We start from the raw sequence: 16,786 nt of genomic DNA, 5'->3' as shown, positions 1-16,786 counted from the left end.
TCCACCCAAAGAAAAGCCCATTAACAGAGACATGCTGTAATGCATCCACTGCTCAGTCACCTATCCATTCACCTCAGCAAAAGCATGGCACTGACTTCAAAATATAGTTTCAGGAGTTAAGTGCTTATGCCAGGGATTTTTGTTACATAGCATCAAAATGAGTCTTAGATCTTGAGCGAAAGGCTGCCTTTGTCCTTCTAGATGTCCCCTGGTATAAATAATAATAAACTCCTGACCCACCAACCCCAGTGGTTTGCTATTTGCACCAGAAATACCTAAGTCAACAGAATTTGCCAGCCCAAGGAGCCTTGCAGGTAAGTGGGGACAGTGCAGGGACACTGGGATTGAAACCATGTAACAAAGAAAATGCACTGAGGACAGATCAGCGAGGAAATGGGCAACAGTTATACTGATGCAATGATGTGTGATTCTTCTCCTCAAAGCAGCCTTTGCTGTTTTCATATGTTCTCCACAATAAAATCAGAAGGGAGAAGGGAAAAAATAAAAGCTCACTGAACTTCAGTTGGACAACTTGCATTACAACCCTGGCTTTACTTCTGTGGTTCCCTGGACAAATCACTGAAGTTCTTAGCACTTCTGTTTCTTCATCTGTGAAATGGGGACAGTGGTATACACTGTTGCGATTGACCCACCAACCTTACTTTCCCTGGTAAGAGCATCTCAAATTCATTGGGGGAAATAACCTTCCTCTGCTTCAGAATCAAATGCGCCTCCCCTGTTACGTTTTGGCAGGGTTCTGTCAGTAAAGGCTCTGCCTATACAAGAGCAGGTGCTGACCCCAGCTGGGCCCATGAGACTCTCTCCCCAGATCCTTGACTTAATTATAGGGCCCCCAAGATGGACACTATGAGCTGATTCATCTCAGGTTGGTTTTGTAGCTGCCGCTTTAATTGTGTGAGTCTTCTATATCCTCCCGATAAATCCATTTTTGGCTACAGTTAGCCAGAATTGGTTTCTGTAGCTCACCACCCCAAAACTGTAATTATCCTGCTTTTGATCATTGCTCAGTCACCTCACATTGTTCTGAGAATCAGATAGACCCTGGGTGTGAAAGCATTTTTACTAACTGGAAAGGTCTGTATGGATATTGGCATTTCTACTATGTAGGGTCAAACTCTCAACATGTACCCTGGGTGGCATGAGTCCTGGATGCTATGAAATCTCCATCACCATCACATTGGCCTAGCAAAATCTGGGACCAGTTGTGCCAAGGAATCTCCCCTCAGGATGAGGATAGCCAGTGTGCTGCACCACCCCCGCCCCATCTGCATGACCTTCTCTGCTCCAACCTGAGTTCCTGGTCAGGCAGGACTGGTGGGTACTCACTTCAAACAGGCAGGGCTGCAGGCATTGTGAGCTAGATTTGAGGTGCGTGGGTTAGTTGAGATAAATTCTCCCTGCCCCCGGAGACCAACTAAATAAACAAGGGGAGAACATAATGTCAGAATGAGCTTCACTGCCTAAGTACTAGGCACAGCCAGAATGATGCGAGAGCTATAATTACTTTCACTGAGATGCTTTTTAAAACACTCAGCAGTTTTGATACTGATGATTGAGCTTGCTGTTTCCTTGCTTTTCCTCCGTGGCTCTTTCCAGCCATGATATATGTGCCCAGTATGCCGGGTTTATTCTTTCAAACAAAGGAGCTTTACAGTGAAAGTCGGAGGTGGGCTCAAAGGTCTTCAAAACAGCAGTCCCAAAGGTAAGTGCTCAGGGAACCTGAATGGCTCAGTTAGGTAAGTATCTGACCCTTGGTTTTGGCTCAGGTCATGATATCACAGTTTCGTGAATATGAGCCCCGTGTTGGGCTCCAGAGCCTGCTTGGGGTTCTTTCTCTCTCTCTCTCCTCTCTCTCTCTCTCTCTCTCTCTCTCTCTCTCTCTCTCTCCCCCTCCCTGCCCCTCCTCCGCTTACACTGTCTCTGTCTCTCTCAAAATAAATAAACTTAAAAAAAATAAAGGTAACTGCTTTTCCCAGTGCATCCTGTTGTGCAGCATCTAGAGGAATCTTAAATCCTGAGTGGACAGAAATAGTTATATAAATGAGCCACCCTTGCCTCTTTATGTTAAGTCATCCTTGCAGAGGAGAATGCTGCAGAAGAGACACTGCATTCCTCGATTTAGTGTCCAGTGTGCACAGCATTCTCTGCATGAAACCCAGTTTTTGCCTCACAGTCCCCTGCTGACCAGGAGGAGGTAGGCTACAGGGGAAAATTAGCCCCGTTCAGAAACAGGTTTATTCAAAAGTAGAAAAGTGAAAAGTGCCCGAAGGGAAGCCAAGACACAAATTTCTGGACATTCTAAAGAGAACATTGAAACAACAGAAGCACTGGTATAGAAGTCATCTCTCTGAGCAGGGCCCTGATGATGGCAAGAACAGGACATATCAAGGTGGTGGGGGTGTCGGGAGAGGAACTCAGAGCAAAGTAGAATGCGAGGCTGTAGCCGCCAAAAACAGGAGGTAAGACTTGCCAGGGGCAACAGGGCCAAAGCCACAATTAATAAGTGACAGGGGTGCCTGGCGGCTCAAGTTGGCTAAGCGTCCCACTCTTCAGTTCAGCTCAGGTCATGATTGACAGTTTGTGGGATTGAGCCCCAAGTCTGGATCTACACTGGCAGCAAGGAGCCTGCTTGGGATTCTCTCCACCTGTTTCTCTGCCGCTCCTCCACTTTCGCTAATGTTCTCTCCCAAAATAAATTTAAAAAATAATAATAAAGAAATAAGTGACAAATGCCACACTTTGAGCCCAGATCTGTATAACACTTCCACAAATCAGTGAGAAATTACCGACACTTCATTTTTCAGAGCCTGGCACATATACACAATGCTAAAAAGTCTACAAAGGACAGAGCACCTCAGACATGGCCTCTCTGACATCATAAGTTCTAGGATCCAGCTGAGGAAGTGTGTGTGCAGCAGACTTCCCAGCCCACACCCTCCCCCCTCAGCATGGAGGCAAGATTTCCAGCAGCCCCACTCTGGAGCACTCCTGGGACCATTCAAAGGAAACATCCCATGCTCCCAGGCCAGACTTCCAGCCACACCTGCCATCCCTCCTCTCCTCTCAGACCTTCAGTGTCCATGTTGGTGCCCAAGACCCTGAAGACTGGGGTAGGGCGACCCACCTTGGCACTGCTTACTGTACTCACATGAGCACAACTGTCCTCATAGATGCTGTCTCCTGATGTTCTGGGTACCAGAGGAGTACAGGGACAGAAGGGAGAGCCCTGTATTTCACATCTCACAAAATCTTCCCTAAAAATAGCTGTGTGTGTGTGTGTGTGTGTGTGTGTGTGTGTGTGTGTGTGTGTGTCTTGAGAGAGGGAGAGAATGTTCATAAAAGGATAACTATAGAAGGCATAATATGACCAATGACCTTGCATGTAAAGTGTAGTTAATGGAAATTAATACTTACCTTGCATAGTTTAAAAAGACAAGAGGTGGTGACTCAGAAGAACTTGCTTCTCAACACCTGGAAGCTGCCAAGGTGCCCTTGAGAATACCACAAAGCAGGGCCTCTACTCCCTGAGTCTTTGTGCAGCCTCCTTTCCATGCACACCTAAGGGAAGGGGCACAGCACACAGGCGTTCTCAGGCAGCAAAGCTGTACAGATTTTCTAAAGGATAGTCAGCATTGCCACAGGAGCCAAGTGGAGGAACTGACCAGGTCTGCTCTGCACCTACGATTACAATGCTGTGGGGGAGGTGAAAATCCCCCAGATGCACCTGGCCATCTGAGCAATGGTTCACTGGGAGGTAGGGAGATGCTGCCTGAGCTGAGTGTTGAGCAGCACCAAGTGGACCCACTGTGGCCCACAGAGTTGCCATCCTCACCAGGCTTAGTGGATCCATTCTCATTACGTAGCTGAACATTTTTTCAGGCTCCCCAGCTTTACAATGCCTAGTTTATGGGTCAGGTGCAATTATACATCACAGGCAAGTGTCAGAGCCTCTTCCTTCATTTGTCTGGAGAAGGAAATGTTACTCCCTAATGAATGGTCACTTATGTATAAACTGAAGTCAGTTTAACATAGATCTGGTCCAGGCACATACAAGGCATGGAGCCGTGCCCTCTACAGGCTGAGAAGTCACAAATGCTACATTTGTGGAAAGCTACATATATTGCAAGAGAGCTACGATACCAGGTAAGTGTCATAAGACAAATACAAAACAAAACTGGGAAAGACTTCACATTGGAGGGGACATGTCATGTTGGCCCAGAAGACCAAAGCAATTCCAGTTGTACCAGGATTTGATTTTTCATTTATTAAATCAACCACAGTTTCTGAGCTCATGGTATGTACCCACCAACATGGTAGAGCTGTGGATATTCTTGCAGACAGGATCAGAGAGAGTACCTGGGTTACACTGCTCAGGTAGACATCCCATTTCTGGTAAAAGATCAATTAAACAAAGACCTTCTATGGATGCTCCAATCCTGGGCTCATCCTCAGATCCAAAGTTCCCTTTAATTTCTTTTTTAATCCAGAGTTCAAGGCCATGTGGCCACCACAAAACATTTTGTAATTCTGCTCTTTAAGATTCCATCCTGGAAGTACTGCAAGTGAACGCCTCAGTGGTCTCAGCTCCTTGCCATGGTGGGCCCCAGTCCCAGGAGCCCCTTGTGCTGACAAAATCACCAGTTGTGGTTTCAAACCACATTTGTGCAAACCGTCATTTTCCCTTCTCAGATTGCTAGGTTCTGCTCTCATACGCATGCCAGGCTCATGAAGTTGTGCAAAGCTCAGGAAGTGAATTCCTCTGTAGGAAAGTGATTTATAATATTACAGCTGCAGGCCCACACACTGTCAGAATAAATCTAGTTCAATTTTTTCCAAATTCTTCTTCACCATTTATCTTTCCTTTGTTTCCTCTCCCTGCCTTGTCCAATCGATCCCAACACACACACACACACACACACGCGCGCGCGCGCGCGCGAGCACGCGCGCGCGTGCATACATGTGCGCAAGGCCCACAGCCCCTCTGGTTCATTTTCATGTCCCAGGGTTGGGATAGGATCCCCCTCTGGGGCTGCACCCCCATTTCTGTGGTCCTACTCACCAGCTGGCCAAGCCCAGGGCTTGTGACCGAGCTGGAAAGCCCAACTCAAAATGTCAACCTCAAAAGTAACTCCAACAGTGAGAGTCTTCAGATGGATGTGGTCCATGTGCTGGCAGCCAGGCCAAGCCAGCTGAAGTCAGCAGGACCTTCCTAGAAGTCTCTGTCCAAATGGTATCATTAATCATCAAGAAAGGTAGCTAGTAAGCAAGCCTGGCGTGTTGCTTTCAGATGGCAGAAGCCGGTCCAGGTATCTTCCAGCCATTCCAACAACCACCAAGAACCACAGTGCTGCACACAGTAAAGAGATCTGGTTGTCCACCCTAGCCGGGGGGTGGGGGGAGCGGTGTCTGTGCCTTTGACATTAGGACAAGGGATGGGTCAATGTGAGGAATGGTTATCTTACTTGGCATTATGTCTCCTTCTACTGTGCAATTCTGCCTCCCTGTTTTCAACAGGATGGGGGAAGGTAACCGTCTCATCTCAAGGTACTTTTCCTCTTGCCCCTTCTTTTCCTTGTAGCCTTCAGAAAACATCTACACCACTTTCAGAGTTGTTCTTAAGCTACTTGCCCTGGTCCTCACCAGAGCACCAGCCCTGACCCTCCATGTCTCCTGTAGGAAGCAAAAGCAGAAGCATTTGCCCACAGAGCTTAAATGGTCTGCATTCTGGCCCCAGATCAGAAACTTGGAATGATGGGATTTTTAATTCTACCCTGGTTGTTGGATTTCTTGGAGTCTGCTTGAATTTCCCTTCACAGTGTCAGCCAGGAAGGAAGCACTGCCACACCATTCCCCTCAAATTTGGGTCAGTTCAGATGCCCTCCCCATCCCTGGATTTTGACAGTAAAGTCAAAAGAGGGAAACATACTGAATTCTGTCTATACCAATTTTTTGATGTCCAACAAATGCTATGAATGAGTAATCATCTGCTCCCAGCAAGTAAACGCTTCCTCAGGAGTGAAGTGGACACACTGAAGGAGGCAGGAGGAAATGCTTGTTCCTTGGCAGGCAGACCACAGGCAGGTCAAGACTGCAAGGGTGTAGCAAGAGTCAAACCAGACAAGTCCCTGAGGCAGAGGGAGAGTTGAAACCCCACGACTATTGGTGCAAGCAGCTCTTTCAAACTACACAGGAGCTTGATTCCTCTTGATCTACTTATCAGATTTCACTTAAACTTATTAACAATACAGCTTTGTCCATTTGAAAATCATGAACTCTATCTCATGGTTGGACAAGGCTTACAAATGGGGTGGTCATGCAGTATTCCCATGACGAGTCCTCACCACCACCCAAAACTCCATCCCCTTGAAGAGTTCTGCTGGAGGGCCTCCCTCACACTGAGGCAGCATCCCTTGGTGTCCCAGCCTGGGTATGTGTCCCCACACAGTCCAGTGGCTCTTCAACTCTCTGCACCAAGATATGAACCAATCACAGACCTCCCCAATTTCTCATGCAGCGTGGTTTGGGGTACTCGCATGGACCTGGTTCTTCGCCTTTTAGAACGTCCCCATTTGATATAACCTGTTTAAGGAGAGGTGGCCCTGGCAGAACCCAGCCATAAGCCACAGGTGGCCTGACTAAGCCAGAATCAGATGATCGCAACTCTCCTTCTAAAACTACACTTTTGGGGCATCTGGGTGGCTCAGTGGTTGGGCATCCAACTTCAGTTCAGGTCATGATCTTGTGGTTCATGGATTGGAGCCCTGCGTTGGGCTCTGTCCTGACAGCTCGAGATTGGAGCCCGCTTCAGATTCTGTCTCCCCCTCTCTTTGCCCCTCCTCTACTCATGCTCTGTCTGTCTGTCTCTCTCTCAAAAATAAATATTTTAAATAAATACATAAATAAATAATAAATAAAACTATACTTTTATTAATGCAGCACGTCTCATGTTCTTGGCAGACACAACGTAACAGTACTGAATATTAACTTTTTTCTCAACCAACCTTTAGCCTGTTTTATTCCGGTCCCCGCTAAATCCTATTATCAGACCCTGGACTTCTGCAAATCTTTTCTGGACCTACAAGCTGGGCCTTTTGTTTGCTGGGTATTTTCACTTAAAAGGAGACAGCTAAACCACAAATCACTTAGGGCACACCCATCCACGTCCTTTTAATGTTTCCTCAGAACCAACAACAACAAAATATCCAGCAGGGGAACAAGAACCATGAAATTGAAATGAAGAACAGACCACATTTCATTTAGACAATTACTAGCCTATGAATTTTAGTCAATTATTAATTCAAGCCCTTTGGTATCCAGGCAGCCTGAAAGAATGAAGGCGTTCATCACAGCAAGTTGCTCGGGTGACAATGACCACGGGGCTACTCTCTCCCTCCAGCCCTCTCCAGGGTCGAGGCCTGCCCTGCTGCAGCTCACAGGCCTCTGGGCGTTGGTGAGGCTGGGGGAGCCCAGCAATCAGTGAGCTCCTGCACAGTCCAACGAGTCCCTAGGCTCCCCCGCCATGAGTGGGCTCCCCCACTGGATTTTGCCACCAGAAAGTATCAGCACCATCACTGGGGTCTCCGCTCTCCCACTGCAGGTGCTAAGGGTAGGCTCCCTTCATTTTATCCTTGATTTCCAGTCTCTAAATTGCACTGAAGAGGAGGTAAGGGGAAGGCAAAAAAGGAACAGAAAAGAAAAGGGAGAAGAAGCTAGTCACAAATATGACACCTATTTTTAAAAATGGACAGAATTATGTACGCAAGCTTTTACATTTTGTAGGAAAGCAAGCTTGTGAGAGGGTTAATAGAATACTCCCTGACCTCCTGACTTGGGAGAGGGGGAAAAAGTCTCGCCTTCCCAATGCACTGGCAGAGAACATCCTAGGACATCATGCCACCGGGCAGGGGTCTGACGCCCTGAACACAGAAGGTCAAACAGGAGGGTCATCCACAGATGCTCTGACTGAAGTGAGCCTGAGCAACAGGCTGAAAAAATACTGGCTCTCGTTCACCGTCAGGGTGAACCAGAGTTCTTGTCTGCTAACTGGGCTTATAAATTGATCACCAAAGATTGTTCTTCCTGACGAGCCTCTTTCCCCTTCCTGGGGGTTTTATAAATCACTTCTAATTACCAGCCCTCACGTCCTCCTTTGGACTCACTTCTTTTACATAGCTTTTGGTTAAAAGGAAAGCAGAGAGCTCTTGGAAGCAGTTTAAGTCTTTCCCTGAACATTTCCATGACTTTGTCGTTGTTATTGCTCTGATGTGGGGGCTGTGTTGGCCAGAGGCACCAACTCCACTTACACACAGCTGGCAAATGAAAACAATATCAGCACATCTCCGTTACACGGCAGGCTTTTATACGGTGATGCTTCATATTTTACTGCAGTTTCCTTTGGAAATGCTCAAAGCAATGACATCTGTTTCCTTTCATTGGGATTGTTATGTTCTTCCAGCCAAAAAAGGAGAGGATAGAGTTCATTAATTCAGCATAGTAATAATTACAATGTCCACATAAATTTTGCTGGGTTTGGTGCTTTTAAATACTGAAGCATCCACCACCCTCATCCCCTCCCTCCTTCTTAGTAAGAAGTAAAGATGACGATAAAACTGGTAAGCCTCAGGGCGACACTCCAGAGGTCTTGCAACCACAAAGACTCACCACGGGCTCCAAGGGAAGGTGACATTCCCGGATTGCACCCTGCCCCCCCCCCTCCCTGGGACCCATCAAAGACCCTGGGAATGCACAGGGAGGTGATCACACTGCATGCAGTGGGTCAGATCACCATGGACAGAGGGGGATTTAGACAGCCCCACATTTTACTCCTTGAAGAAGGTAAAAATCTGCCACAGATAAGCAGGGGCAGAAGAGATGGGGGTAAAAGGAGTCAGGGCCAGGACATGAAAATCCATATAATGTAAGAAGTCTGGACTTCTTCCTAAATGTGTGGAATCCTCTGGAAGTTTCATCAGGGGATTGACTTGATAACGTGCATTTTTAAAAGATCACTCTAACTGCAGTTTGGAGAACGGATTGAAAAGTAGTAACACTTGAGACAGCCACCCAGGAGGGAGACGCAGTGAGAGCTGTGAAAGCTGATGGAGCCCCGTGTGGGGGACACACTGGGTAAAGGGAGACAGGCACAAACTCAGGAAGCATTTGGGACACAGAATTTGCAGGGCATGGAGATTGACTGGATGGTGGGGGGCAGGGCTAAGAAAAATGTAGAAATCAAAGGTGATTGGGTGGAGAGCAGTTGTGCTCACCTGAGATAGGAAATAGTCAAGGAGTAGGTTATGGATGAAGGATAAAAGGCTCAATTTCGGACAGGCTGTGTTTGAGGTATCCATAAACACCTCATGGAGATGAGCACTGGGGTGGATTGAGCACATCTGGCATACAGGACAAACAACTAGACCAGGCATTTAGATTTGAGTTGTCAGAGGACACAGGTAACACTTCAGACCATGGGAAGAGAAACAATCAATCAGCAGAACATGTAGGATGAGAAGAGAGGAGAACGCAGAACAGAAACCCAAAGAAGCTCGACATCAAGGGGAGCGCTGAGGAAGAGACTGCAAGGAGACCGACGGGAAGAAAAATCAGAAGAGGGTCCTCTGTGTCATAAAAGCTGAGGAAATGTTTCAGGGAAGACAGAGATGGCCAGCAGTGCCATTGGTGCTGTAGCCACAAGATGGTCATTGCTGGTCTTGTTGAGAACTGTGTTGGTGGCAACAGAATCTGGAAATGCATGAGATGTGAAGACAGCAGATGAACTCTCAAGAAGTTTAGTCATAAAGGGAAGGGGCCAGTAGCCACATAGAGAGATGTAAGAATGCAGGTCAGGAGACATTTTTGTTGCACTTATAAATGAGACCTAAGCATGTATGAATGCTGATAGGAAAGAGCTGGAAGGCACAGGTGGCAAGGAATAACCAATGGTAAAGAGAAGTCCTTGTGGAGACCAGAAGAGACCCCCACCTTCTCCACAGTTCAGCTCTGAGGAGAACAGCTGAGGAAGGAGGAACATTATTTTTGGTGGCATAAAGTTCTCCAGGTTTTCTCCCACAGTTTCTGTTGACTTTGAGAGTGAGAAGAGAGGAAGGAGGGTCAGAGACTCGGAAAGAGTGTAGAGATGTTAACACAGCTGAAGTGAGGGAATTCCTACAGCCCCAACCTGAAGAGACCAGTGAAGTGAGGAAGGAAAGAAGGTAGCACCGGGGGAAGCCAGGCCTCATGGCTTCTGGCCTGCAGGCCTCTGAGGGCCGGATGCTGGTTATATGCTATAGTATTCATCCCATCATTTACTCTCTAGTGACACCAACAGACAGAGGTCCTACTGAGAACCAGGCCTATTTGGAGTCACCAGACAAACAGTAATGATGGCTTAAAGCAGTGTAGCCTGGGGCACCACCTCCCACCAACTGCCCCAGATTCACCCCCGCTGTCTGCTTGGCTTTCCCCTGAGCATCTTCAGAATTGTCCTTTGGTGAGAAACTCAAAACCTTTTTTTTTCCTCCAATATGCTTATATGGGCTTTGATTCTGTATTTCTCCAAATAGATTAGCTTGGGGTTATGCCAGAATTTGAAGAAGCTGAAGAACAATGGGCCGATTGGCCTTTAATTTCCTAAGCTTTCAAGATATTTGAGGAATCTGAGGCCCGTGAAAGCAGCAGACCTAAAATGAGGTTGACCTTATGGTGACCTCCTGGCTCACCTTCCCTGGAGCTGAGTGAATGTTTTAGAATGAATGACAATGACTTTCTGTCTAAATGGGTCATGTAACCTGCACATCAGCCCCCTCCATGCCATACCCTGCCAAAGACACAACCTTGAAGTGAAATGAAGCAACTGACTGAAATGAGTCCTCAAACATAAGTAACACAGCAAGCTCGGGTGGGCTGGGATGTGGGTGTGAGCTCAGGAAGGCCACCATGGTGGATTTATTGGGAATCTGGCTTAGAACATCACCACAGAGAGATCTGTAACCACCAACGGTCTCATGTTTGTATCATTAAGCAAAGCTACAAACCACCCTGTGCCTCAGTTCCCTCATTTGTAAAATCAGGATTTAAAAAAACAACAACACATATTTACCACACAGTGTTGTTGTAGAGATTAAATGAGTTAATATTTCCATGAAGTGTTTAGAATAGTGCCTGGCACTTCATAATACTAGATAAATAGTACTCTTTTTTTTTTTATATCACAAAAAGAAAGTTGGTCAAAGAGACAGGGGATTGTGACAGGGAGGAACCACCCTCCCTTCCCCACTCAGAGAGTAAGTGATAGGGAAGGGGGAAAGTGACTGGAAGGTCAGGACCTTCCTTCAATCTTGACATGAGGCCATGTCACCCACTGCTGTCAGGAACTGCAGTCAGGGCCCACACGTCGGAGGGAGGGCCTGTGTCACTGTCTTTCCACACCCCAACACTGTCCTCTGTGCCATGCAGACAAGTCAGGGAGCCTCCAGCACTTCATTGTCAGTTTTTCTGACAGAAAAGCTGAGGTAACAGGAGGGCCTTAGACACTTGGGAAGAGAGTACTGAAGTCAAGAGGAAGTTGTAGAAAGGTGACTTTCCAAACCAAAGTGGGGGAAAGTGGCCTAAAGACAACACAGGAAACATGAAATCAAGTCTACCCTCCACACTGAGGGTGTGCAAACCCCCAGGGAAGAGTCCCGGACCGGCCAACCCTCACCGTCACACAAACTCCTCTGGCTTCAAAAGGCCTGTAAATTAATTCAGAGTATTGCAAAATCACAAACCCCATTTAAAGGCCATGTTTAAGAAATACAGAGAAACCTCAGAGAGCATGCAGACCTAAGAAGGCCCCGGACTGACTGCCAGGGACAATTTCCCCTTTTTGCCCTCCATGCCTCCCTCTCCAACTATAATTTGTTTCCAAACTGCCTGGGGATGGTGGTGGGTTGGGTTGGGTTGTGTTTCCTTGACTGGCCTACCAAGGGTCTTTGGCTACAATATTTTGATTGATTTTGAAACTTAAAAGGGAAATAGACACTCTGTGGCGTTTGCCTTCTCTGATCACATGGTGTAGAAATCTGTTCTGCATTTCCAGCATGTCAGACTCTGACTATTGGGCTGATATGCAATAGAAAGAAACCCATCAACGAATATATTTTGTATTATTACATATATCTGGAGTTAGGGGAAAAACAGGCAAATAAGACTGTCACCAGATTAAAAAAGCAAACAGAATTTGGGGTGGGCAGGAAGGAAGCATTGTTGACAGAGAACACAGTACTTCTGCATGATGTGAAAGAAGGGCTCCAGTGAGGGTCAGTTCCTACTCTTACTGCCTTATATCTACTCCTACAATCTCAAAACTTCTTTACAGAAACTCACTTCCTGCCAATTAAGAGGACAAGAAAGTTCGTAAGAAGGAATTTCTTCAAAGTTGTGATGAACTCAACGATTCTCAACAACTTCCATGTAGAAAAAAAAATGATGTGTATGTGTTGGGGGGTTGCTGTTATTTGTGGTGGCCAAGTGGGCTTAGAGACCACACACTTCAGAGCAATCCTGTCCCTAGGGAATAGAGCCCACTGTCTTCTCCCCTGTTTTGAGGCCCCTCAGTGGCCAAGCCCAGGCTTGAGGACTGGAAAGCAGATTGGCCATGGGGGGGGGGGGAGCAGGGAGGGGAGAGTGGGAGGAGCCAAGTCACACCCGGTAAAAGTGGTGAGGGAATGAGCCACACACTTTTCATGCCTGGAGGCAATATGTCAATTCATCACACTCTGGGGAAGGGTGAAGCTGTCCCTCCAGTGAAATAGTACTGGGTTAGAACAGTGTCCATGAGAACAAAAGGCCTGTGTTTGCACTCCAGAGTTTTGTTTGCTCAGAGAAAGAGCCCGAGTGGACCCTGACAATTTGTCTGTCTGTGCTCCTGGGGCTCTCAATGCTGTGCACCTTCAGAGACAAACAGCGCACGCCTTGTTCGTAATGTTGGTGATTGGGGGTGAAATCCAGCTTTATTTTTCCTCCCTGTGTTTAATAGCTCTGTGGTATATAAAAGGCAGCAGAAATAACACTTTCAACAAAGGTAAGCTTGATGCCATTAACTAAGTCAACAAAATGACGGTGTCAGTAGTCTAGACACTTCTAGACAGAACAAAGGAAACATTCCCATGGTGGCATTCTTTGTATACAAAATAACCTTGGCAAAGATGGCATGCCAGCTCCACATGGTGGAGGGTGCTCATGGTGGGCCGTGAGGTGGGCTGGCTTGTCCCTGAAGCCACTCCAGTGGGCTCTTTGCAGACTCCTCAGCCAAGGGTCTAACATGCTGGTGACATTATGCATGCCTGGCCATCAGCACAGCTCGCAGGTCACAGTGGCCCCACCTCGGCTCAGTGTTGGTGGGGCTCTGAATTCTCTAAGAGCAAACACATGAGATAAATCTTGTCCAAAAGATGGGGCCAAGAGTCTGTAGTAAGAGCCAGATGGTCCATTGAAATCCTACTGGGCTCCCAAGTGGCACAGTGTCCTGGCGCAGGCACAAGACTTGAAGGAATAAAACCTGGCCAGGCCCTGGACGGCTCTTAACTAAGCAGGGGTGACAGGACACAGCTTCACTCCTGTGGCCTTGGCCATTCATCCTTCAAACAGAGCTGCGCACTGAGATGAAACAAGGGTTATGCACAGGCACTGAAAAGTATCCCACAGAGTCCCTTTTTCTTATCCACCTGCAGATAAATCCTCATCCATTTGTTCTCCCTAAGTGCAGGTTTCATAAGAAAAAGGAACCAGAGACAAGCCATGAGTTTTGGGATCATTATAAGTGTATTTTAGGGAGGAGGAGCCAAGATGGCAGAGAGGAAGAAAGCTCTGTAAACTTCGTCCGCCCCATCCATCGAACTGAGAAGGACATTACTCCCATCTGCAAGAGCGAAAGGAGAAAATACAGAATCCAGAAAGAAGAGAACCTCAAAGATACCTGAGTGAGTGAGTGTGAACTGGGGAGATTGGAAAACGGACCAGCCTGAGACGGGCAGGGGAGGTGGGAGCCCCAGCCCAACATGAAGCAAGCGCACAGAGCCCGAGAGAAAAAGGGAAGAGACAAAGAAACTGAACACACTCATAATACTGTCTCTGGGGAAGAGATAAAGAACGTTTAACCGCGCTCGGAGAAACTCTCACTCCATATATAACTGCTGGGCAGCGCAAATCCCGAACCTGGGTGGCACAAGGGAAAGAACAGCTTCCAGCCCTGCACCATGCCGGTGGGACTCGGCGGCGCCACAGCAGCCCCAGAGGCGCTCACTTCGACCTCGGCTACGGGAGTGGGAGCATGCCCCTCATTTCCACAGCGCATCTTACCTCCAGCATTGGCCGCGAGAATCCCAAATCCCGGTGCCAACAGGGAAAAAATAGCCCCCACCCCAACACGATTCAGACAGGGAGTTGGCAACAGTGGAGGCCTGAGCTCATGATTGGACTGCAGGAGCTCATAGCTCATTTCTGGCAGCACCCGGTGCCTCGGGCAACAGCAGCCCGAATCCCAGCCTGCACCAAGAGACACTATTCCCTCCCCCTAGGCTATTGCTACCCCAACTGGGGGCTGGGAGTCCACAGCCATGTCTGTGAGGGCGTGCACTTCACCTCCTGCTGTGCACCTCGCCTCAGGCAGCAGCAGCCAAAATCCTGGCCAGAGCCAAAAGAAACTGATCCCTCTCCCTAAGAAGCCAGCCACCAAAGCAAGTACATCTCATCTGTGGTAGCATAAAAGTGCATGGACTAGGACTTTGAACCTAGGCAGGCCTGGAAAATACAACTTGGCTCAGCTGCAGCACAAGGAGATCAGACTCATTAGAGTGGCCTACAGTGCCTAGTCCCAGCAGAGTGTAGTGTGCCACCATTTTACTCTCTGCAGCCACCAAGGCGGGGACTCTGAGAGCAGCCTCAGAGACCTACCACACCAAACTATGCCTATCCACGAGGGGGAGCTGTTGCTTTTTTTTCTTTTTTTAATTCCTTTTTCTTTCTTTCTTTTTTTGTACTTGCTTTTTATTATTATTCTCTTTTTACTTAATTTTTTTTTATTTTTACTCCTTATTTTCCTTTCTCCTCTCTCCCTCTTTTTTTTTCTTTCTTACAATCCAGATATATTCCCCTGTATCTCATCCTTATCTCTCCCCTCAACTGGTCATACACTTTTAGACTGTCCTTTTCCTTTGTTGTCTCTGACCCCCTTCATTATTTTCTTTTCTTCTCTTCTTTTTGTCTCTTTCCTCTCCATTTTCTTTCTTTCCTTTCCCCCCTTTAATTTGTCTGTTTGATTTGTCTGTGCGTTTGTGTGCTTCTGTTCCCACTGTGTTTGTCTGTCTGTTTTACTTCCTAGGGCTACACCAAGAAACAAGCCAAAGTGTGCATGACAGCAAGTCCCAAATATCACTGAGTAGAGAAATAAAATATTCAAAGGCATAACAAGAGAAACTGAGAGACACCATTAAAAGAATATTTCCTGAAACGATAGGCCCTGGACAGTCAATAAGCCTCCTTTAACAGAGAAATATTAACAGGTGCACAGTGCACAACGAGCTTTCTAAAGCTGACAAGAGAAAGAAAACTAGCAAAAATGACAAAACCATGGACTCTCCCCTGAAGAACCTTCAGGAGGAAGTCGCACCCACAGAACTGCTCAAGGCAGATCTAGACAACATACCGAATCAAGAATTTAAAAAACTTGTCATAAAACTAGTTGCTGGGGTTGAGAAAAGCATCAAAGAATCAACTGAGACAATTACTAGGCACTTTGAAAATAGGTGTGTTGAGTTAAAAAAGGCGATAGATAAGGTGAATAACAAAATGGAGGCAGCCACCTCAAGGATTGACGAGGCAGAGAGAAGAAGAGGTGAATTAGAAGACATAGTTATAGCAAAAGAGGAAGCTGAAAAAAGGAGAGAGAAATTAATCCAGGAGCAGGAAAGGAGAATTCGAGACCTGAGTGATACAATCAAACAGAACAACATTCGTATCATAGGAATTCCCAAAGAGGAAGACAGAGAGAAAGGTCCTGAAGGGATACTAGACCAAATTATAACTGAGAATTTCCCAAATCTGGGAAAGGAAATAGACATTCAAATTCAATAGACACAAAGAACCCCCTTAAGATGTTATTTGAATCGGCCTTCAGCACGATATATCATAGTGCAATGGGCAAAATATAAAGATAAAGAGAGAATTCTGAAAGCAGTAGGGAGAAAAGGCCCCACACATACAAAGGAAATCCTATCAGAGTGGTTACAGACCTATCTAATGAAACCTGGCAGGCCAGGAAGGAATGGCAGGAAATCTTCAATGTGATGAACAGAAAAAACATGCAGCCAAGAATCCTTTATCCAGCAAGGCTGTCATTCAAAATAGGAGAGATAAAAGTGTTCCCAAATAAACAAAACTTGAGAGAATTCATGACCACCAAACCAGCCCTACAGGAAATCCTAAGATGGACTCCATGAGGGAAATGTTGCTAAGAAGACAAGGTGCCAGAGACACCACTATAAACATGAATTCTAGGGAGAACACAATGACCCTAAACCCACATTTTTCAATAATAACACTGAATGTAAATGGACTGAATGCTCCAACCAAACAACAAAGGGTAGCAGAATGGATAAAAAAAAACAAAATCCATCTATTTGCGGTCTACAAGAGACACATTTTCAGCCTGAAGATACCGTCATGTTGAAAGAAAAGTGATGGAGGGGCGCCTGGGTGGCTCAGTCGGTTAAGCCTCCGGCTTCGG

At 46.7% G+C, this 16,786-nt stretch overlaps 1 protein-coding gene across 7 annotated transcripts in view; it reads right to left on the bottom strand.

Moving 5' to 3' along the window:
• LOC115277984 (cytosolic 5'-nucleotidase 3A-like) overlaps positions 1-16,786 on the bottom strand; it is a 162,543-nt gene that overhangs the window by 140,448 nt on the left and 5,309 nt on the right. Inside the window, exon 2 of one of the 7 annotated variants that reach the window (XM_029922405.1) lies at positions 3,565-3,579. The exons of 5 other annotated variants lie outside the window; for them this stretch is intronic. The gene's annotated coding sequence lies outside the window, so the exon portion shown is untranslated. Of the gene's footprint in view, positions 1-3,564; positions 3,580-8,400; positions 8,470-16,786 lie in introns of those variants that run through there. One more of the 7 variants, XM_029922404.1, reaches the window with a different exon arrangement.

This window comes from Suricata suricatta, chromosome 14 (assembly GCF_006229205.1).
Source record: "Suricata suricatta isolate VVHF042 chromosome 14, meerkat_22Aug2017_6uvM2_HiC, whole genome shotgun sequence".
Lineage (NCBI taxonomy): Eukaryota > Metazoa > Chordata > Mammalia > Carnivora > Herpestidae > Suricata > Suricata suricatta.
The sequence above is the reverse complement of the archived record's forward strand: the minus strand, read 5'-3'. Positions and strand labels throughout refer to the sequence as shown.